Below are 25,494 nucleotides of genomic sequence, written 5' to 3' on the forward strand. Positions count from 1 at the left end.
ATATTGTGTTTTTTTTTTTTTTTTTTATATTGTTTTAGTTTTTGGAGTTGAAAAGAGAACTGAAACAATTTGTGATGTATTGTGGATGACGCCAAATAAAATTAAATCAAAAAAACAGAACAGGATCTTTGTTATCTGGATTAAAAAATAATACATGGTAGATGTGTAGCAATTTAGAAAATGTTTAATAATGCATGTGTTCTAGGAAATAAGCACACTGATAATAAAATTACTAATCCTCTACAGAGAACCAATACTAGCTGATGATAGCCTCTCCAGCATTATATCTCATAAAGCTTCTGCAAAGACAAGCAATTTCTTTAATATATATATATATATAAAAAAGCAAAGATCAGTATCAATTGTTTCCTTATTACAAATTCACAGTAAGATTAAACTTTGAAACTCTAATGCAACGCAACTGTTCATGTAAAGACAGGATGAAACCATAACAGACCCAATAATGAAAAATAAACTTAATGAAATGGAAGATTCTAGCTAATCTGTCTGTCTGGTCATTTGGCAGTATATCTATTTCATTATATACATTACTTCTTTGTACTGTGATATACATGTTGCAAGTTTATTCATACAATAGATATTGCCTTTTTTGATTCACAGAATGATGGAATGAAATGAATGAATTGGAAGGCTATGAAAATAGGAACCTCACTATTCAAACATCTCCACACTCAGCCAACCAGTTGCTTCTCATAGAGAAGCACTAAAGCAATTAAAGTGTTTGGTGTCATGTGAAGGTTTTATTGGCTGCCATTGTACACACAACTTATGCTCATTTTAGAGAGTATAAATTCAATCTATTATACATTGTGTTTTCAGAATGGCTAGCAACTGATATCAAATTTATAGAATGGAGGAAATATCTATTTAAAAATAGACCTCTATGCTGAAGAATTGATATGCAAAGAACAGGAGAGACCTCCTATAGGTGTTACTCCTGCTCTCCAAGCATAACAATTACAGCTCATGCACTAGACTTGGAGATTGAATTGGTTCCGAACTACAAATCTTCAGAATTTAGACCATTTGGATGACCGTCCAAATATCCAAACTCAAAGCTGAAATGTAGCTGAATCACAAACAAAGCAAAATGCACAATGGATTAGCATGTTTGTTATAAATTGTGATTCAGAATTTCACCTGTGGTGCCAAAAAAAGAGGAGATTGTTCAAGTGAGAAATGACCAACAGAGGAAAAAAATAAGAATCATTGAAACTAAAATTCTGTACTTGTATATGTATATATTTGATATTCGTTTTCCCAAATCTTTTTTATCAACTAAATTTGGGCAAGCTAAACTGCCATATGGCTGAAATTCAGCTGTCCCAAAATAAATTGTGTTTTTAGACAACATGATTTGGCCTGAACAAATGTTTTCACTGTGCACAAGTCTATCATGCACTGTGGGAGCTATGGCTCCTCTGTAGCCTACACTTCTAGCACTGCTAGAAGAGTTATGAAATGGAGTGACTGACCTCACTCCATCCAGATGCCAGGAAATGCTAGTCCAGATACTGGATTTCACCTATGGACTGTAAAATGTTTTCAGGTTATCAATGTCTGGATCTGCAGAAAATGTGCAGGAAATTCAACTGTTTATCGTGAAAATACTCACATAGGACAGAATTCCCTTGGTTCCCATGTGCCCAAATGCAGAGCATCTCAAACAGCTTTTAATTTTTTTTTTAATTCACACTGCCTGGTAAAATATTCAGAATTAGAAACTTTAAGTCTGCCTTCTTATCAATATCCTAATATTAATTTAAGTTACTATGGAGACAAGGGCCAACCAACTACTTGTACATTTGTATTTGTCCTGTCTAAATTAGAAAATGCAAAGTATGATTAACCATAGGGTGATCTTAGGTGCCTAGGATATAGGGAAGTGTGATAATATTCCATATTAAGTATGATTGATTGATCACTATTGAGCAACTCAAACATTTATGGATAGTTAAGATGGCACCGGTAAGCATATAAGCACACATAGCACATATTACTAGATGCAGGCTTGAAGGCCACAATTACTAGATGACAGGGGTCAAGTCCTGGGTAAAAAAGTGCAGGAACTCACCCAAGATCCACTCCCCGCCCCCTCCCCCCCCCCCTCCCCAAAAAAATGATATGCTTGTATGCAGGGGCTGAGTAAGGGCACGGGGCTGAGGAAGGGGACAGGAGCTGAGGAAGAGGGACAGGAACTGAGGGGCTGAGGAGGGGGACAGGGGCTGACGAAGGGGGAAGGGGCTGAGGAGGGGGGCAGGGGCTGAGGAGGGGGGCAGGGGCTGAGGAAGAGGGGCAGGGGCTGAGGAAGAGGGGCAGGGGCTGAGGAAGAGGGGCAGGGGCTGAGGAAGAGGGGCAGGGACTGTGGAAGAGGGGCCGGGACTGAGGAAGAGGGGCAGGGACTGAGGACGAGGGACAGGGACTGAGGAAGAGGGGCAGGGACTGAGGAAGAGGGGCAGGGACTGAGGAAGAGGGGCAGGGACTGAGGAGGAGGACAGGGACTGAGGAGGAGGACAGGAACTGAGGAGGGGACAGGGACTGAGGAGGGGGACAGGGACTGAGGAGGAGGACAGGAACTGAGGAGGGGGACAGGAACTGAGGAGGGGGACAGGGACTGAGGAGGGGGACAGGGACTGAGGAAGGGGACAGGGACTGAGGAAGGGGACAGGGACTGAGGAAGGGAGACAGGGACTGAGGAAGGGAGACAGGGCCTGAGGAGGGGGGCAGGAACTGAGGAAGGGGAACAGGGCCTTAAATAGGGGGACAGGGACTCAGGAAAGGGACAGGCCTGAGGATGGGGGCAGGGACTGAGGAGGGGGAAAGGGACTGAGGAGGGGGACAGGGACTGAGGAGGGGGACAGGGACTGAGGAGGAGGACAGGGCTTGAGGAGGGGGACAGGGCTTGAGGAGGGGGACAGGGACTGGGGAAAGGGACTAAGGAGGGAGACAGGGACTGAGGAGGGGGGACAGGGCCTTAAATAGGGGGACAGGGACTGAGGAGGGGGGCAGGAACTGAGGAGGGGGGGGGCAGGGCCTTAAATAGGGGAACTTGGACTGAGGAGGGGGGCAGGAACTGAGGAGGGGGGACAGGGCCTTAAATAGGGGGACAGGGACTGAGGAGGGGGGCAGGGACAGGCCTGAGGAAGGGGGACAGGGCATTAAATAGGGGGACAGGGACTCAGGAAAGGGACAGGCCTGAGGAGGGGGACAGGGACTGAGGAGGGGGACAGGGACTGAGTAAGGGGGACAGGGACTGAGGAGGGGGACAGGGACTGAGGAGGGGGGCAGGAACTGAGGAGGGGGGACAGGGCTTTAAATAGAGGGACAGGGACTGAGGAGGGGGACAGGGACTGAGGAGGGGGGAAAGGGCCTTAAATAGGGGGACAGGGACTGAGGAGGGGGGCAGGGACAGGCCTGAGGAAGGGGGACAGGGCATTAAATAGGGGGACAGGGACTCAGGGAGGGGACAGGCCTGAGGAGGGGGACAGGGACTGAGTAAGGGGATAGGGCTTGAGGAGGGGGACAGGGACTGGGGAAAGGGACTAAGGAGGGGGGCAGGAACTGAGGAGGGGGGACAGGGCCTTAAATAGGGGGACAGGGACTGAGGAGGGGGGCAGGGACAGGCCTGAGGAAGGGGGACAGGGCATTAAATAGGGGGACAGGGACTCAGGAAAGGGATAGGCCTGAGGAAGGGGGACAGGGCATTAAATAGGGGGACAGGGACTCAGGGAGGGGACAGGCCTGAGGAGGGGGACAGGGACTGAGTAAGGGGATAGGGCTTGAGGAGGGGGACAGGGACTGGGGAAAGGGACTAAGGAGGGGGGCAGGAACTGAGGAGGGGGGGACAGGTCCTTAAATAGGGGGACAGGGACTGAGGAAAGGGATAAAAAAACAATAAAAAAAACTAAAGTACCTTCCCCTTCCCTGAGGCTTACCTTGGGCCAGGAGGGGTGGGACAGGATCTGGAACCTGCAGCCTGCAGTCAGTGGAGTAAGCCGGCCTCTCCTGATGATGTCAGGAGGGGGGGGGGGCGTGACTTCCTCTGCTCCCCAGCGGTCCTGTGAGAAGAGCAGAGAAAGTCACGCCCCCTCCTACTGACATCATCAGGAGAGGCCGGACGACTCCACTGACTGCAGGGGGAGAGGTGAGTTTAAAAATCCGAGTCCCCAGTCAGAGGCAGGGGATTCGGATTTGTGCTCCCCCCTGCTCTGGCAGCCGCTTGTGCCAGCCCTGGGTCCTGCAGGACTAGTAATGGGAACGGCGTTCCTGCTGTGGAAAAAGTGCAGGAACGCCGTTCCCACGCGTTCCTGCAGGACTCGAGCCCTGCTAGATGAAGGCTTTATGCCACAGCTATTAAGAGCTCACACAGCACTACAGCACTATAAGCTGACACAGCACTTCAGCAGTTTGAGAAACTTATGTTGCCATCGAAAACTTATTTTGCCATCTCTAGAACAGTACAAAGAAAGTTTGTAGATAAGAGATAAGTAACTGCACAAGACTTGACATAAGTTCTGGTGGCCAACTTCCAGGTCCATCCAGTTGATTGTATCAATGTCTTTTGCTGGGCTGCACTGATAAGGAACTACTGACTGTCCTTGAAGACAGTTATATAATACTAAGGGAATCTTGCGCTCCCTTGGAGAACTACCCACCTGTAATGTGGACGCGTGTTACTGGTTTCTGCTGTTCCCAGAAGAGAGGGTCTCTCCGAGTGACTGCTTGAGTTCCCCCCCAGTCATATGTGGCAAGGAGACAACCAAGCTTCTCTAACGGTGATGTATACTTAAGCTGATACATCTAGATACTAAGCTGTTTGAAGTAAATGCATGCAACTACTTAAATGAGAGTAAAACTTACTTTGCTTAGATCCCTTTGTGGATAATAAAGTGTAGTGTGAATTCTTATATTCAACTTGGTCTCTGTGTGATTTCTCTTTCCTATAACTCAATGTACTCTATCCGAACTGGGTTGTGTGCCCGCCAATATCGCTATAAACCTTATTAGGTATTGATTATTACTTTTTGGATATTGGTGCTTCATGAATTTAATGATTAGGTACAACAGGAAGCCAGAAACATAAATTTACTTGGCTATCACTACTTAAAGAACGAAGGAGGGACCCTTTGGAATTTTCTCATACTATTAGTTTGCAAAGACTTATATTCTATTCTCCTCTTCTCTTGACCTGCATTTTTTATGATGAATTAAGAAAACAAAATACAAGATTTATTACGTTTGGTTTGGCATAACTGTGTTTATTCACTCAGCCCTGAATTGTAGCAAATTAAAATCTAAAATCCAACATTTGGGCTATGTATCTAACTTGTAATTATAGCGGAATTTTAGTATTTCTGAAAATCATATTTTTTAGATTTGATTTGTTTTTTTGTTTTTTAAATCAATACACTACAGTTTTTATTTTAGTAAATACACTACTTAATGTGCTATATTGTATATTCCAGTTATTACTCTCACTGGTTTTCAAGTTAAAACGTGATAATTATCTGTCTAGCAGAGCTGTGCATGAAAAAGTTGTTTGTTTGTTTTTTGGTACAAAAATAGCAGCATTTTGAGTTAGCACCAAACTGGATAATGAACATTAGTTACATGCAGACTATGGCAAAACAAATAAAAAAAAAAACATGTATCTGAGTGGTCATAGATTTTAATTCATTCTCCCACCTCCCCCATGCTTGGATCCTTCCTGCATTGCAGAAAAAAACTGAGTATATTTGGGGATCTGTTGTCATGGAGACTAGCATCAGATTCTGGAAGTACTGCGAAAAATATTACTTTTCTCTTTGTAGTTCTGGATGGTTGGGGTTATTTTTCTAAATCATTTCAACAGTGTTAGTTTTATCCTTAGTTCTTTGAATGCAACTCTAAAGGGACCACAGTATTTTTCCTTAAGGCATATATGTTTAGTTATTACTTATATAACACATTTTTTTTATTTTCCTGTGATGAAACAAAAAAAAAGAATTCTAAAAAAGTTTAAAAGGAAAGATGTAAAATGTTTTTGCAACTTGATTTAATGTATTTAATTTTATAAAACTAACATCTTAACTGTCTTAAATGTAACTAATGTAGACACAATATTTTATTATTTTAGTTATTGCTAATAAAGTAAATATAGAACATAATGTGATAAATATTCAGTTCTAGATCTCAGCTGATGACCTTTGAGAAGAAAACTGAATTCCTAATTTCTACATATTGTTTTTTCTGAATATAATAGTAGAAGAAAATAATTCTTACAGTTGAAGCCTATTCACATAGTATATTTTAAACCCTTAAAAAAACAAAAAAACTAAAATGTTATATATATATTCACTATTCAATGAACTGCCATGAACTGAAAACATATTTGTAAAGTTTAGTCTAAAATAGCTGCATTTGATATTTTTTTCAAATTCAGCTGGTTTCCCGGGTTAGTTATTTTGGTACCCGTTTTCCTAATTCGTTTTAAATTCTGCAATTTCACCATTTAGCAAATAAGTAGTATGTTCAAAACAAAACTAAGCTAATGTTTAAACTTTCTGGTTAATCCATAAAAAGCAAGCACAAAAAAAGCACACTGTAGAACATAATGAGAATGGTCCAGGTATGAGAAAGAAATCTCATGTCTATAGAAATGATTTTATTATTTTGTCTCTATACCACAATCCAGGAAATATGGCAATGAGCAAGTGGCCTTAGAACAAATGGGTTGTCAGGATATTGCTGGCACAGGGCATTAGCATACAAGGAATTGTGGTTTGTAGCTTAATGACAACATATTTAAAGGTAGAAGGAGTTCCTGAGCATAAAGGGCAACTAAATTCTCGGGCTTAAATTTAAGGAAAATAAAATTCACTTCATTAAATATACCACCAATGAAAACATGCATGCTTTTAACGATGTATTTTCGTTTATTGGTGGTATATTTAAAACCACCTTGCAAAAGCTTAATTGCTTCTGTTGGCAGCCTCTATGCCCTCCCCTTCTTCCCAGCCCAGACCTTTTGTAGTTGTCCAATCACACACTTTCCAGTGAAGATCAATGATAAGTCTTTGCAAGGCAGGCACTCTGGGCAATTGCTGCCTCTTGAGTTTAGCTCCAGTGAGCTAAATAATCAGGAAGTAACATGACCTGTTAACTGCTTGAAGGTATGGGCGTGTAACAAGGTAAATTCTTAGAAGTACAAATGTCTACTGAAATATACATCTGGCTACATACATGTATAGTTTGCAGCTCAGGAGAATTTTGTGAAAAAACTAATTGACAAAACTGTTAACAGGGCTTCCCATATGCTGAGGGTATCAACATTATGACATATATTAATTATTGAGCACTCATATTCATCCTATGTGATGAATTGAAGTGTTGCCTCTTTTAAGTCTGAAGGAGGTGCTTTCTGAAGCTTGCGTGCAAATGTGTAGAAGTAAAAGTTTTTCACACATATTTTACCATATCTTTAATGCTTTATCTATGCTGCTTTGAAAATAAAGTCTTTAGCAGTTTGTTGTTTGCCATGCTCCTGGTTTTTAGTGTTGACCACCATTCTGATACCCTTTTTCTGGAATATCATCTGTTACAGATCCTGGATTTACATAATGGGCTATATTGCTTGCTTCATTGCTTTAGACACCTTAATGCCTTTTCAGATTGCATGACTGGCAATAGATCCATCAACAAAAAGGGGTTCAAGACGATTTCTCAGCAAGTTGGGTCCTTTTATACCATGCATTCCAAGATGTGTAATTGCAGGAATGTACAACTGTCAGTGTACATTGCTCCTTAGATTTTCAGAATCCACAGATTCCATGTAACCTTTCAAGTCTGATGTGAATCTAGAGACATATTTTGAATTCTCACTTTATTGAATAACCCTGTGTAAGTGTAAATGCATGTCAGCATGTTGCTGTAGCAACCCAGTGTAATATGCAGCTGATCATGTGACTGTGATGTTACACATTTTAATGTTTTGTGAAAAAATTCAAACTAAAATATGCCTTGAAAACATTTAAAGGAACACTACAGACAGTTTATCTTTTAATTTAATTTCAATGCCATTCATTTTGATTATTAGAATGTAATAAAAATACATAGATGTCCTGAATATATAAAGATACTTTTTCTACAAGCGGTACATTTAATTACACAAATTATTAAAGAAAAAATTCTCCTTAAAGTCATTCTGTATGCATTCACCATAATGCGATACTGATTTACAGTTGTGCTCAAAAGTTTACATACCCTTAAATAATTGGTAATATATGTACCATTTTTAAAGAAAGCATGAGTGAGCAGGTAAAACACATTTATTTTATTTCTTATGGGATTTATATTCAACTGTAGGTTATAACAGAATGGCACAATCATAAAACAAAACATGGAAACAAAGAACAAAAATGAAATGACCCTTGTTCAAAAATCTGCATACCCTTAGTTCTTAATACTGTGTATTGCCCCCTTCAGCATCAATGACAGCATGCAGTCTTTTGTAATAGTTGTCTATGAGGCCCCTAATTCTTGTAGGTGGTATAGCTGCCCATTCGTCTTGGCAAAATGCCTCCAGGTCATACAAAGTCTTTGGTCGTCTCGCATAAACCCCATGTTTGAGATCCCACCAAAGTGGCTCGATATTAAGGTCAGAACACTGTGATGACCACTCCAGAACCTTCACCCTTTCTGCTTTAACCACTAGATGGTCAACTTGACCTTGCGCTGAGGGTCATTGTCATGCAGGAAAGTCCAAGAGCATTCCAAGTGCAGCCTTCCTGCAGAAGAATGCAAATTTGATGCCAGTATTTCTGCATTCATCTTGCCATCAATTTTTACAAGATTTCCTGTGCATTTAGAGCTCTCCCCCCTCCTCCCCCAAAACATCAATGAGCCACCACCATGCTTCACAGTGGGGATGGTATTCTTTTCATTGTAGGCCTTGTTGACCGCTCTCCAAACATTGCGCTTATGGTTGTGACCATAAAGCTCTATTTTGGTCTCGTCACTCCAAATTGCAGTGTGCCTCAAGCTGTGAGGCGTGTCAAGATGTTGTAGGGCATATTGTAACTGGGCTCTTTTGTGACATTGGTGCAGTAAAGGCTTCTTTCTGGCAACTTGACCATACAGCTCATTTTTGTTCAAGTATCTTGTTTTTTCTTTGTATCCCGAACAATTCCTATGGCAGTTGTGGCCGAAATCTTTCTTGATCTACCTGACCTTGGCTTGGTATCAAGAGATCCCTGAATTTTTCACTTTTTACTAAGTGATTAAACAGTACTGACTGTAATTTTCAAGGCTTTGGATATCATTTTATATCCTCTTCTAGCTTCATAAAGTTCCATTACCTTGTTACGCAGGTCTTTTGACAGTTCTTTTCTGCTTTCCATGGCTTAGTATCTAGCCTGCACAGTGCATCCATGTAAGAGCTAACAAACTCATTGACTATTTATACACAGACACTAAATGCAATTTAAAAAGCCACAGGTATGGGAAATTAAAGTTTAATTGCCATTTTTACCTGTGTGTATCACCTTGTGTGTCTGTAACAAGACGAAACATTCAGATGTCAACTTTTGATCAGGGTCATGTGGGTAATTTCTGTTATCATTATGATTTAATAAGGAGCCATACAATTATGTGATAATAAATGGATTCATATGATCACTATCCTTCTATAAAATACTTTTTTTGCATGATCTTGATATTTTCAAAACCAATGCCAAAATTTCATAATTTCTGCCAAACTTTTGAGCACAACTGTACATTATGTGGTGCTCAGTTTACAGTTGTAGTGGTATCAGTATATGACATTACTAGAAGCCACCTACCTAAACCCAACTCAATCCACTTTAAAAGAGCACACCAAGCACCAAAACCATTACAGTACACTGGTGGTTATGGTGGCAAGAGGTACCGTGACTCTGCCCTCCAATGTAAGTAGCCACATCACTTTCTAACTCTGCCGCTTCCCTCCTCAATACAAGTAGTCAAGTCATTTTTTTTAATGGTGTGGTCTCCCGATCCCTCTTTTTTTTTCTAGCGGAGCACACTCTAGTGGTTATGGTGCTTGGAGTATTCTACTAACAAGAGGTGCCCAAAATGTAGATCCCCAGATGTTTTAAAACTACACGTTCCTACAAATTCTAAAGGCATGCAGAGGCATAACGGGAGTTTTAATTCTACAACATCTGGGAATATACCTTTTTGATACCCTTGCTCTAACAGTACATGGTAAAAAGTATATGTACTAAAGTAGATAAAACATTTAACAATTAGAACTGTATAATATACATTTAACAGTTTGCATCTTTAAGAGATCACATACTTGGCTTCAAATATGTCTTTGCATTTTTTTAAATAATACTATATATTTTTTATCATATTGCAATGTTTAAAGATTACCTACACATCTTCAAATTCAGTTTCTAGGCATCTTGTGTTTGTAAAAATTGTTGTTAATGACCTATGCACCAAGCACTTTTGCCATTACATCTTGTTGTAGTGGTTTTGATGCAATAAAGTAGTGAATACAGTGACTTCATTATATAAATCAATAACCTGAGAACTATTGGCACCCAAAGCCCATCCTCGTCTGCTTTGGACATATTATTTGGACATCTGCTTTGGACATATTATTTAGACATTTTAATTGCTACTCATTCAACATATTTGTACTTATTAATCGGATCCAGTCATGCTGAACCACGGTTTACCATCTCTCAGTTTAATTTTATCTTACATTATCCCATACCATGGGATTAAGAGAAAATATTGGACAGGTAACCTTGTCTATAGTTTATTAACCTTCCTGTCATATAACCATACTGGAAACTTCCATCAGCACATCTGTCAGAAGGAACAGGTGGATTTAGCAGGTGGGTTGACCCCGATTCTCTATCTCCTTTACTTCCTCTTTTTTCCTCCTTGTCTTTCCTCCCCCAAGCTTCTACTGTTAGCCTTTCAATAATTTCTACTAGTTTGGTTCTTTTCAAACCTCTCACACAGAACAGACCAGGCGTTCAAAGTATACCTTAGGGTAACTTTGTTCTTACCATCAAATGTGGGTTTTCAGCTCCAACACACTTTTCTCAAGAGTTGAGACAGGCTTGTTGAAGAAGAAATGTCAACCTTAGTTGGAAGAGTTAAGTTACCCTGAGTATGTGGCTTGTTAAGTTTTGCGTATTCACAAATATGCAGGGTCTAATTGACACATTTTTGCTCATTGTTACTTACCATTGGCAGATTTTAAGATCATATTCCTGACAACACTTTCTGATTCTCACATATTTAAGAACTACCTCATTGTACATATGTCTCTAATTTATATCCTTAACTATTATATTATACTACTTTTGCTCTTATTCAAGTTGTATTTGAATACCTTTTCAATAAATTTTGAATATTAAAAAGAAAAGAATACCCATCCTCTAGAACAGGAGTGGGCAACATTTGGCCCTCCAGATGTTGGACTACATCCCTCATAAAGCTCTTACACCCATAATGCTGGCAAAGCATCATGGGAGGTGTAGTCGAAAACATATGCAGTGCCGAAGGTTGCCTATGCCTGCTCTAGAAGATGCCTTATCAAATTGTTAAAATGAGTTGTATATATAAAATGTCCCTGAAAATGTACAATTCTCATATGTGCCAGCACAGATGGCCACATTACATATATCAATGTGCACATATCGCTTTTAGACATTGAATTTCCCATTACAGCCTTAAGTATACAGAGTTTTCTACTATGTGAATAGGCACAAGTATTGCAGATAAGTAACACTTTATTCAGTGTGACTCGGTGTCAAGTTCATCTTAAATGTGACACTGCAAATGTCAAGTACGTATAGGAACATGCACAGTACCATGGTGGAGATGTCCTTGCATTGAAAAGTACAACTTAAAGAATGCAATATCTTGGTGCCAGTTTGTTGCAACCAAAAGGACCTTGGCAGCCGCGAATTGTGAATTAATTTGAATTCTTTCTCTTGTTTTATATAGATTGTACCCTAACCAGTAATGAGAAGTCTATATTAGAGTTGTTATACTTTGCATTTTAAAGGAGGCACTCTGTGCCTACATGGTGGTCATCAATCTTGGTGGTTGAATTGCTAATTTTTTTTGTATAATGGCATTATCATTTGATAACCTATGGCTATTTATGATATTAACACATATAAAGAACGTTATTGTAAAAGGCAGCAGATGGAAAGGGAGAACCTGACCTGGAATGGGCTGTTTATTATGAAGACCATGTGTGAGGCAGCCAATGTTGATAGTATAAAATGATACCCATATATTGAATAATGGGATGAGCTCAACTAATGTGAAGGCTATAAAGCAGAAGGGACGAATATGAATAGGCAATTTATGTAGTAAGGAAAAAAAGACAAGTAGAATTTGTATCAAAAACTAAGCAATACAATTAAAAATGAAAATGAGTATTAAAATGGAGGTGCAAACAGTCTTGTACCCCTTCTAATATTACTTAAGGCATTATTTTTTCATTTTTTTTATTTTGAGTTTATTCACCATATACCGAGTCCAAACTTCACACTTATAACACAAAATGCTGATTTGGGGAGATTTTCCAATACAACATTAGTCACAGTGTTGTTATTTTTAACTGAACTTTGCAATTCAAAGTTCACTACAATTTAGTTGTTTGCTGTTAGTTTTTGTTTGCTGTTGGCTTTGATCATTATATTATCTTTTAGAAAACATTATAACAAATTTTTTCTTTGTTTCAATACATTCATTTTTATATTACAATTTTACAGTTTGCTTCTGTGATTAATAAAAGATGAATGAAACTCCGAAACATACTAAACATTGTTAATGCATACAAAGCGTACAGAAAAACGGGTCATGTGATGGAACAGAGAGAGACCTGGAATTGTATAGCACACACAAGCCGGAGGACGGATCTTGCATGATCACGTTATTCCTAGTGACCATATCTTGTGAAGTCTACACATGTCTCCTCACTGATAGGTGGCCAACTGTTGCAAAGACATCTGCCTTACGAAACCCCGTTATCTGCATGTAACCCCTCTCCCTGTCTTCTGTAATGTGTGTAACTTGTCCAATCTCTCAACCAATGACTATGCATGAATTAGCCAAATAAGAACCTCAAAAAAAGAAATACCCTTGTCGGGTAGCAGAAAAACTTAACCTCTAGTGTAAAATATGTAACGTCTAATGGTTTCATCTGTGTAACATTGTTCATATGTGTTGCAAATTATTCAGCTTTTTAGGCCTTTCTGCAAATGTTATATCGCTATCTTTGTCGCTATCTTTGTCAAGACGAAAAAAAAAGACTTAAAAAAAAGATTGTTGTTTTTTAAAAAAATTCCATCTTATGACAGAACTAATGTTTATCCTCTTTTTGTTTGACACTTTCATATTTTTCATTGTTTAGCTCTTGAAGCATATTGTACATTTTACACCACTTTGCCAGTTGTATTTATGTCCTTTTGCACATTTTGTTCTCTCTAGAGTTGCATGTTTTATATAGTGTTACAAATGGCTTTTTTTTATAGAGCTTAGTCAACTTGTCTCACACTCTTTGCAGGTAACAAATTACATCTAGGTAATCATGGAATGGGTTTTGAGTAAACAATACAGGCTTTAAATCTCACAGCACTGTAAACATAAGTGAGACGATATAGAGGTATGTGTATTGCATAACTTACAGGGTGATTCTCTAAGCTCCAAAGGCCCCAGTATCGAATGGAACAGAACCATCTGGCTGTGTATAGGGCCACAAAAATATAGACATTGTTCATGTAATTTAACGATGGCTCCAAACGAGCCTGAATATGGTCCAAATTTCAGTAAGACTGAGTACTGAAATCTGGAACCAGACGGTTAAAATCTGGACCCAGATGCTTTTAATCCAGACCTTGATTTAAAAAAAAATAAAAATTTTACTTGCCACTGGTAGAACCAATCAGAGCATTCTGGTAGGTTAGTCTCACTTCTCTTGAGACTTTCCTGGGAATATTACCATGGCAAGTCTCAAAAGATGTGATACTTGTCTGTCAGAGCACTATGATCGGTTTGCTTACGAGCCAAACAATAAGAGTGCTCTACTGAGATTTCAAAGCATTGGGAAGCTATTATAAATGCTTTATTCCCACCTTGAAACCACATTTTGTGCAGAGCTCACATGGAATATTTTTGATGCTTTGCCGTTTTTATTTTTTCGTCTTTTTTATGTTTCGATACCATCTTATTTTGATTAGTAGCATCAGGATATTGCAGATTTTTTGGAGGGCTTTTTTGGGGGCTGAAGAAAAAAAGGCAGAAAGACATCTGATGGTAAGTATAATTTTATTTTAACAGGTATTAGTTTTTTTGTTTTTTGTTTTAGAAAAAAGGTATTCGTTTTATTGGCTTATTCACGATGTTTATTGGTGGTAGTAGAGGTACGCAAAGGCACATCCAAACCCTTTTGTATATTTAACTAGAGCCCCCACCAGTCATCAATGGTTGGAAGTGGGTGGACACTAGGTCCCCCCAGTATTATTACATTACAGGAACAGTATAAGCACCCAGATCACTTCATCTCATTGAAGTGGTCGGGGTTCAGTTTCCCTGTTCCCTTAACCCTGTATTGTAAAACATTGCAGAGAGCCACTAGAGGTGCTTCATGCAGTTATACAGAGTATGACCCTGTCAAATGACGCTAAATGTCCTCACACTTTGCAAGAGAACATCAAGCACAATCCCCCACAGGACAGCATTGAGTCAGTGCTTTCCTATGGGAAAGGCCTAATGCATGAGTGGCACTTGCTGCACATGCGCATTAGGTCCCCCTATCGGCTGATGTTGGCAGAGGAGGAATGCAACACAGCACCGAGGGATATCGGTGCTGTAATCAGGTAAGTCAAAAAGTTTGACCCTTTCATGGATGGTGGGGCACGGGGGCAGTGTGACACTGTAGTATTAGGAATCATGCTAACACTAAATTGTTCCTTTAATCAGTGATGGCAGGGAGGAACATTGGAAAGATTCCAATTCAGTCTAACTATATGACCAATAGCCACACATAGGACTTTATTGGAGTATTCTAAATATGTCAATAGATGGTTCTAATGCAGTCATTTTATACACTGACTGAATGATTTATTAAATGTAGCCTTTTTTGAATGATTGCTGTAATAAACTTTGCTTCAGATTACAATTCTATTATTTTGAGACCTTGGTTTGGAGTCAAAGAAAGGTCTTCCTCGCAGCTTTGATGTGTACTCTAATTATTCTGATTGTGTGCATGATCATGTTGTGATTAGTCAGTTTTTATTTTTGCTTGATCTGTAATATGCAATTTATCTGTAATGTTCATGTGATTACCAGCAGATGTGCAATTTCTGTGATTCTACTCACTATAGTGTATTCCATTTATATATTTTTACTAAATAAATAATATTTTTTTCTAATCTTTGTTGAGTGCAGTATCTATCCAGGTGTTGTATGACTACTAACACTTATTGGATGTTTGGGAGAATAGTCCTAAATCCTTACATTAATTTTTTGATTATTATATATAACCTGTTGAATGTCACAATATATTTGATTCTAGCTAGGCTCTATATGCATATTGTGTGCTCAAGCACAGAAAATGATTCTCTCTTTCTTTTTGTGCCCCAGCATTCTTAAGATTCTATTTGTTTGAGCATAACTACAGCGTTTTCCATCTTATGATAGACAGGTTCAGGCCAGTAAAAAAGAATGTGTGCAGATATTCTAGTGTCAATGCATCAGCACTTCGCTTCAGTGGCTCTCCATTGAAAATGCATCATTTCAATGCATGTTTGTAGTCCCTGTCACTCTTCACTCCTTCTAGCTGGACACATGGTAATGCTTACTTCCATAAACTAGTCTATGAGTAAAATAAAATGGAAATGTATCTACATGTTTTTTAGAATGCATCGTCCCTGCTTAGTTTCTTGGTGTTATTGTGTTAAAAATTCTGATCTGAAAAAATCCATTCAAACAAGTGTATAAATGGCTATATATGCGTGAAATGCAGGCGTTGCATGTACCGATTTAATTGTGCGTTCTCTTTCAGTTTGCATTTTCATAACTGTATCTGGTAATATAGCAACCTAGCAAAACAGATCTTGAAATATGCTCATGTGTTGTAGTGCTGATAGCGAGTATCATTACAAGAATTGAAGATGAATTTGACGCTTACATGTTTCATAACCTCGTCTACAAGGTACTGTCATTGACATGACACTTCCCTGCCTGTCTGTCAATAGTGCATGTTGAAGGAGATGTGCATGCTGATCAGAGTTATCTGAATTAAATGATCACTATAGGGTAAGGAACACAAACATATATGCATGACCCTATATGTTAAAACCACCATCTAGCCCCCCTCGGCCTCCATAAATATAGTACAAATCTTACTGTATTAAAGCTTGAAGCTGTAACTCTGCATGCTGTTAGACTCAGAAAAACAAGCAGTGTGCTGACATCAGAAGTGGTAGCCTGATCCAATCATAATGCTTCCCCATAGAATTGACTGAGAATGACAAGGAGGCAGATCAGGGGCAGAGCCAGCATGATTCAAACACAGTCCTGGCCAATCAGCATCTCCTCATAGAGATGAATTGAAAGTTCAGTGTCTGCATGCAGAGGGAGACCACTGGCGTACATACCGCGGTCGCAGGGGTCGCGGCTGAGACCGGGCCCGACCCACCAGGGGGCCCGGCCGCCCTGCAACCCGGTATGTATGCCTCGGTGTGGCCAGCCTCTTCTCCTGGGGGGCCCAGGAGTTGGCCAACTCAGGGCACCCCAAGGCTGGCCCTGGTGTCACTGGGCAGGCTAGCTGGCTGTTGGGTGCGCAAGGGAGCACTCTCCCCTGAGTGCTCTCTGCCCAGCTCCCTCGCGCACCGCAGTGATGCTGGACCCGGAATATGATGTCATTCCGGCTCCGGCATCAGTAAGCGGTGCGTGAGGGTGCTGGGCAGAGAGCGCTAAGGGGAGAGTGCTCCCTCATGCGCCTGCCAGCCAGCCCGCCCAGTGACCGGCCACCAAGCAGCACCACTGGACCCCAGGGAATCCCCTCAGCTCTCCCAAAGGTAAGGAGGCTTGGGGATTAAATTTTAAAGAAACGTGTGTGTGTGTGTGTGTGTTAGTGCTAGTGTTAGACTGTGTGTGTATTAGTGTTAGCTTTTGTGTGTCAGTGTGTGTGTTACTGTGTGTCTGCTAGTGAGTGTCAGTGAGTGTTAGTTTTTGTGTTAGTTTGTGTGTCTGTTATTGAGTGTGTCTGCTAGTGAGTGTAAGTGTGTGTGTTAGCTTGTGTGTCAGTGAGTGTGTGTGTGTGTTACTGAGTGCTAGTTTGTGTGTTTCTGTTAGTGAGTCTGTTTGGTGTCAGTGAGTGTATGTTTTGTAAGTGAGTGTGTATGTATGTCTGTAACTGAGTATGTTCGTCAGTAAATATGTGTGTCTGTTAGCTAGTGTGTATGCGTCTGTTTGTGAGAGTGTGTGTGCGTGTGTTTAAAATCCCTTCAGCACTTACCTTTCTCCAGCGCCGGACTCCCTTGGCGCTGGGGATCCATCTGCCCCGATTCGCCTCTCAGCTCTGCATGCGCGGCAAGAGCCACGCGCGCATTCAAACCGCCCATAGGAAAGCATTTCCACAGTGAGAATCATAAAAGCGCCTCTAGCGGCTGTCAGTGAGACATCCACTAGAGGCTAGATTAACCCTCAGTGAAACATAGCATAGCAAAGTTTCTCTGAAACTGCTATGTTTTCAGCTGCAGGGTTAAAACCAGAGGGACCTTGCACCCAGACCACTTCATTGAGCTGAAGTGATCTGGGTGTCTATAGTGGTCCTTTAAGTGAATGTGTATCTGCATGCACTGGCGTACATACCGCGGTCGCAGGGGTCACAGCCCTGCGTCCAGGTGCATGCCGCCATGTGTTGGATGCCTTGAATGTTGAATGTTTGGATGCATGTTAGGCAGCCATGACCCAGAAAGGATCTCTAACAGCCATCTAAGGAGTGGCCAGTAAAGTTATCACTAGGCTGTAATGTAAACACTGCATTTTCTCTGAAAAGACAGTGTTTACAGCAAAAAGCCTGAAGGTAATGTTTCTACTCACCAGAACAAATTCAATAAGCTGTAATTGTTCTGGGGACTATAGTGTCCCTTTAACCATTAGGCGACCAAGGCAGATGCCTATGAATCGGGCATAGATTGGGGGCCACTGGGTTCCTGTCTGGGTATTAAACACCAGCCATGACGAGCCTTTCTCAAGCCAGCAAGTATTGTATTCTGTACCAATATCAAATGCAGACCACTTTAGGGTGCTCCCCGAGGTCCCCTGGCATTTATTGATGTCTAAGAGCACTGGAATCTCGAGGGCAATATTGAAGTGCTCTGCACCTGATATTGGTTCAGATCAGGAAGCTCCTACATAGGGCCACCAGGGAAGTTAGACAGGAGGGGTGGGGACATACACACCAACATTCAGACTCCTTTACACATAAACACAATTCAGCCACCACACATACACCCAGCAAACACAGAGGGATAAAAAGGTTAAAACCCCTTCAGCCACTGACCTTTATCCAGCACCAGGCTCCCTTGGCTCGTCAGCTCCCGAGTGGAGCCGAATGTGCATGCGCGACCAGAGGCGCATGCGCATTTGCATTTAAACCCGTCCATAGGAAAGTATTACTCAATGTTTTCCTATGGGGATCTTATTTGATGCTGGACTCCGTGAGGGAGTCTGAAGTGGTCTGCGTGCCTATAATGATCCTTTAAATGTTTCTATCATATCCCCCCTGTCTCGTCTTTCCTCCAAGCTCTACATGTTAAGATCCTTTAACCTATCCTTGTAAATTTTATCCTGCAATCCATTAACCAGTTTAGTAGCCCTTCTCTGAACTCTCTCTAAAGTAACAATATCCTTCTGGAGATACGGTCTCTAGTACTGCGTACAATACTCCAAGTGAAGTCTCACCAGTGTTCTGTACAATTGCATGAGCACCTCCCTCTTTCTACTGCTAATACCTCTCCCTATACAACCACGCATTCTGCTTGCATTTCCTGCTGCTCTATTACATTGTCTGCCTACCTTTAAGTCATCTGAAATAATTACCCCTTAATCCATATCCACAAATATTCTGTACTCTGCCCTTGGGTTTTTCATCCACATTAAATGTCAGTTGCCACAACTCTGACCATATTTCTAATTTACCTAAATCATTTGCCATTTGGCTTATCCCTACTGGAACATCAATCCTGTTACATATCTTAGCACCATCAGCAAAAAGACATACCTTACCATTAAGACCTTCTGAAATACCGCTAATAAAAATATTAAAGAGAATGGGTCCAAGTACAGATCGCTGAGGTACCCCACTGGTGACAAGCCCAAGCTTTGAATATACTCCATTGACTACAACCCTCTGTTGCCTGTCACTCAGCCACTGCCTTACCCATTCAGCAATATTGGAATCCAAACCTAAAGATTGTAGTTTATTGATAAGCCTTATATGTGCAACAGTGTCAGAAGCCTTACTGAAATCTAGGTAAGCAATGTCTACTGCACCACCTTGATCTATTATTTTAGTTACCCAATCAAAAAAATCAAGATTGGTTTGGCATGACCTCCTTGAAGTAAACCCACATTGTCTCTGTTCTTGCAATCCATGTGATTTTAGATGTTAAACAATCCTATCCTTCAACATGGTTTCCATTACTCTCTCTCTACTACTGAAGTAAGGCTTACTGGCCTTAGTTGCCCGACTCCTCCCTACTACCTTTCTTGTGAATGGGCACAATATTTGCTAACTTCCAATCTTCTGGGACTACTCCTGTTAACAGCTATTGGTTAAATAAATCTGTTAATGATTTTGCTAGTACACCACAAAGCTCTTTTAATAACTTTGGGTGTATTATATCAGGCCCCATTGACTTATTTGTCTTTACTTTTGACAGTTGAAATAGAACCTCTCCCTCTGTAAACTAACATGTAACAAATTACTAATTTGTCCTTTTTCCTAACTGAGGTCCTTTTCCTTAATTTTCATCTGTAATTACCAAACAAAAATATTCATTGAGGCAGTCAGCTAGACCTTAATCCTCTTCTACATACCTTCCTTCTTTTGTTTTTAATCTAAAATCCTTGTTTTACTTTCCTTTTCTCATTTATGTATCTAAAAATAGTTTTGTCCCATGTTTTTACTGGCTGTGCTATTTTCTCTTCTGTTTGTGATTTGGAAGCTCTTATGACTTGCTTAGCCTCTTTCTGCCTAATCTTATAAATCTGTCTATCTTCCTCACTCTGTTTTTTTTATAATTACTTAATGCTAACTTCTTGTTTTTTTACTATTTTGGCCACATCTGCAGAGTACCACAGTGGTTTCTTAATTTTGTTTGCTTTTACTGACAAGCCTGATGCAATTTCCTGTTGCCTTCAGCAGTGAAACGTTTAAATAAACCCATTTCTCTTGGACTCCATTTAAACAGTTCCAGTCTGATAATGACTCCTTTACACATATTCTAGTTTTAGAAAAGTCTGTTTCTCTAAAGTCTAAAACTTGTGTTTTTGTGTGGTGTGACTCAGTCACTGTTCTTATATTAAACCATACTGACTGATGATCACTGGATCCTAAACTTTTACCTACAGTAATGTCTGATACAAAATCTCCATTTGTTAACACTAAATCTAATATGGCCTGTCACGAACGCACCCTACTCGAAGAGTGTGCATGACATAGTTGTGGTCGTGAAAGGGTTAAAGTTCACTATTTGTCTGCACTAGACCGAAAATAATGACAAAATTCCCCTTTGTAACTCCACCCACACTTAAACATAATAATATAACTATTACTATTTTAACACTGCCACCACCAAGACAATTTATAAATAGGGTGCCTGGGTCCCCCACATAAATCAATAATAAAACTCACCAAATATTACTTATTACAATATTTAAGGAATTTCAAAAATACTAACTAGTCTCTTCAGGTAACATGATTCTTAACCAGACAAAGACAGAACTTTATAAATTAATGTTAATTATGAGCAAAAATAGTAACAGTTCATATAAAAATATATGATATACAAATTATTTACACCAACAACAGGTAAAAACAAAAAGGATAAAATACAGAAGTCCTAATTACTAACTTCTGCCCAGGGGGTCTCTGGCAAGGAAAGATGATGACTCACTTAGAATTAGATTCTGACCCCCAAGCAAGTACACCAGCACCCTTCAGGGTCATTAGAGATATACCCTGTGGATTATCAAGTCTTGCCCAGGGGTGGAGTTAAATAATTAACCTACATAAATAATCAGTGACCACCTCATTTGTTCCAAACCACAGTCAATCCAAATGGAAACATTTGGCTCTATCTTCTTTTATCTACCTGCCACAGAAATAATAATTGCATCTACAAATTTGTTATTATTTCCCCATACCATAGACATGTTGCGCGTCCCACCCACGATCCAATAGGATGGACATCCCTATTCCTGCCACACGTTTTAAGTAGTGCAACTCATGTTTAGGCTTAATTAATAGATTGGGCTTATCCCATCCCAAATATAATAAAAATGAGGCTTAAGTATTGTTGTTTCTCTTGGATATTATACTGCAATCTACTGGTCTTCATAAAACTAATACCATCCATGGATAGTTTCAAGCCATATGGTCAAAGTCAGTTAGTTTACATTGAAACTAGACCTACCAGGGGCTTAAGTGTAAAATGTCTCACCTTGCTTTGATAGAACAAAAAGGGCAATCCGTTTCACACCTTGATCAAAAGAGCAATTTCTCTCTGCCATTTGTCCTCTAGCCAGGGGTCTAATTATTGATGCACTACACAAGATATATTAAATAGCCATATTCCATAGTGCAATAATAAATCATGTACCCTTGCCGTGACATGGCCTCTTTATGAGTTGGCTCCTCAACGACTTGTTTTAGAGACAATCCCAGTAGGCAATTCACAAATTCACAGGATTTGCAGAGAATAAATCCTCTTTCAAAAGTTAGATGCCTGGTTCTATTCCTCAAAATTTTGAAAATGAGTTGTTAAGAAGCACTGTCAAGACTTACCTTGGCTCCCTCACTGCTCCGACGGCATCTCTGAGTTGCAGACAAAGAAACGTGAGCATGCACGATTACAGAGAAGGTGGGCCAAAACCTCCAAACACGATTCACATCACTTCTCCCAGGCAACACAATGAGATAAGCACATTAATGCTATGCCACAGGACAGCCCTGTGGGTGTGCTATCCTATTATATCCCATGGCAACTCCAAACCCTCGACAGGCATTACATAAATAGGGTGTTACAGATGCATGGCAAAATTGGTGTGGCCTCTAATAGGCCCCTTTATAAACAGTGAGCAGATACGCTACCGGCTGTTCTATGCTGCTTCTTGGTAAACTGTGATTTTTCTGGATTTCCCTTGGCTTGTCTCTCCACTTCTAAATTTTGCTGTCTGGATTCTGACCTTTGTACAGTCTTGACCTTGGCTTTGCCTTACCCCTGTATGGATTTGTTTGCCTTGGACTGTATTATTTAGTTTTTACTCTGCAAGTACTGCATTTTGGGTTTCATTCAACAACCTGACAAGCACATTGTATAGGGCATTGACATTCTGGACATTAAATAATGCGTTTATTACTAGAAAATATGAGGTGCACCTATAGGATAAAAATTGACATGTCAAGTGCCCCATTGCATGGAGCAAAGCATGTGAATTGTATTTGGCATGACTACAGACAGATTCGTATGTACTGCCACATTGTCAGGAAGGGAAGAGTTTCCAAGAATTGCATTTTAAATACACATCATATTTTATTACCATGTACAGTGAAGTGATTGGGTAACACATTGCATATGCATGCCGTAGAATAATGTTTTGATTTACTCCTGACATTTACATGGACAACACCGAAGTAGAAAAATAAATTCAAAAGTCATGCATTTTTATGAATTGAGAGCGCCTGTGAATTATTGATTGCATAGTGAAAAATAGTGTGGAGGGACGTGCTGCATAATACTGACAAAGTATCGTGATCATCATCAGCATGCTTCATTTACTATACACCTTTACAAGACCTCTATTTAATATCTTTAAATACGTTTTTCAGATTTCATATTTTTGGATAAACTTTTCAAATATTGTTGTTTTTTAAAATATTAAAATATCAAAAAATATGCCATATACTGTATAAAGAAAATAAATTTATATATTTAAAAAAAAATCATTATTAAATATGAATATAGTACATTATTTTTAAAATATTAAATTATTTGAAAAGCTTATCCCAAAAATATTAAATTGATGGCCAGTTCATGGCTGGTACCTCTGTTACACATGGTCGATAGTGCATGCAGAAAAAGACACAGCCTGGTGTCTATGATTCAGGAATGGTCAGAAATGTGATGATAAACAATGAATATAGAATTATAAACATTTTAAACTTATTGAAAAATCAATTATTTTTGTAATTTTTGCAGAAAAAGATGCATTAACCAATTTAATTGTGTGTTTATTTGTCATGTAGTACATTATGTGGTAACTCCAAGGTGCATGCATTCTACGTAAAAGAAAAAAATAGGGTATGGCACGTTTTATACATAAACCCTGATATCTAGATGCCAATTTTATAGTGTAAATGTATCCAGACTGAAAATTACATATAGTGCAAATATTTGTATGTATAAAGGTTGTAGTGGTATTCACATAATGTATGCCAAGGATAGGCACTGATAGAGCTGTAATTTGAAGAGCTACCATTGTTTGTTTGTTTGTTTTTAAGGCAATTACATAGTTACATATTTACATAGGCTGAAAAGAGACATGCGTTCATCAAGTTCAGCCTTTCTCACATCTGCTATTGCTATTGATAAAAAAAAAAATTAAAAACAAAACAGTTTGAAGTGCTTTCCAGTTTTACAACAAACTAAGAAAAAAATGATTTCCCGACCCCAGTCATATCTCTTTTGTTGGATCAAGAAGCTGTTACCCCAATTATTAAAAATTATATCCCAGAAAAGTATGATTTTGTAACTATTCACCCCGTTGCTGTTGAAACATCTGTAAAAAGTCTGATAAAACCACCTCTTCAGGCAGAGAATTCCACATCCTTATTGTTCTGTTAGGCAAAATACTTTTTTTTTTTTTTTAAGACTAAATCTCTTGTCTTCCAGTCTAAATGCGTGACCCTTTGTACAGTTTATGGATAGATTTCCAGACAATGGTTTGAATTGGCCCAAATACATTTGTATAATGCTGTCACATCTCCTCTGAAGCGCCATTTGTTTCAAACAGGTGCCCAAAATTTCACAGCATATTCAAGGTATGGTCTTACCAGTAAATTATAAAGAGGCAACATTATATTTTCATCCTGAGTATTAATGTCCTTTTTTATACATGACTATAACTTACTGGTCTTAGCAAGTGCTAGCTTACATTGCACATTGTTGCCTAGTTAGTTTGTCTTGACCCTAAAGTGCATAACTTTGCATTTCTCTACATTAAATTTAATCTGCCATTTTAGTGCCCATTCCCCAATCGATCTAAATCCCATTACAGCAAAGCAATATCCTGCTCACATGTTATTACTTTACAAAGTTTTGTGTCATCTGCAAACACTAAACCATGGCTTTCAATGCCTATTTAATGCATTCTTTACCCTGAAGTGCATAGATTACAATCTACACGGATTTAAGACGGATATATATTGTTAGGTGCCTTGCCCAAGGGCATTTACTGGTCTGTCTTTCCCAGTGATGTTACAACTGCTCTAACCAGCTGAGTGGGACTGCTCTTTGCTGGGTTGTGTATGTAGGGATTGTGTGTGGGGGCAATGTCTGCAGGGATGTTTTTCTGTATTAAATATAGGTTTAATTAAAAAACATGTAAAGTTTTTAATGACACCCCACCACTCTCCTCTTACTTTTGCCAGGGAGGGGGAAATGGTATAGACAATAGCTGAATATTGGTTATTTGATCACTGTGAATTGGAATTATATGTTTGAAAGTTTTTGTTTGGTATTGGTGCTTTATCCATGAATTTTAATGGGATTTTATTATGTTACCCTTTACGTTACCACACATTAGAGGACCACTATAGGGTAAGGAATGCAAATGTGTATTCCTGATCCTATAGTGAAAAAAACACTATTTAGGTGGCCGGCCTTCCCTTGCCCCCTTAAATAGGATCAAACGTACCTTTATTCCAATGCTGCATGGGTCTGCCGCAGCTAGTCCCTCCCCCATTCCACCGCCTTTGCGGAGATCAGCAGAATTGACAATCTCAGCCAATCACAATGCTAGCCCATGCAAAATTATTGGATTGGCTGAGATTGTCAATTCTGCTGATCTCAGCCAATGATGCAGGGTTGGGGCATAGCCAAATGCCACACTGGTCAATCAGCATTTCCTCGTAGAGATGCATTAAATCAATGCATCTCTATAGGGAAAGTTCAGCGTCTCCAT

The 25,494-nt window shown here is 39.6% G+C and overlaps 1 protein-coding gene across 1 annotated transcript in view; it reads left to right on the top strand.

Moving 5' to 3' along the window:
- PRKCG (protein kinase C gamma) overlaps positions 1 to 25,494 on the top strand; it is a 447,474-nt gene that overhangs the window by 155,156 nt on the left and 266,824 nt on the right. The window lies entirely within an intron of this gene.

This window comes from Pelobates fuscus, chromosome 11 (assembly GCF_036172605.1).
Source record: "Pelobates fuscus isolate aPelFus1 chromosome 11, aPelFus1.pri, whole genome shotgun sequence".
NCBI lineage: Eukaryota > Metazoa > Chordata > Amphibia > Anura > Pelobatidae > Pelobates > Pelobates fuscus.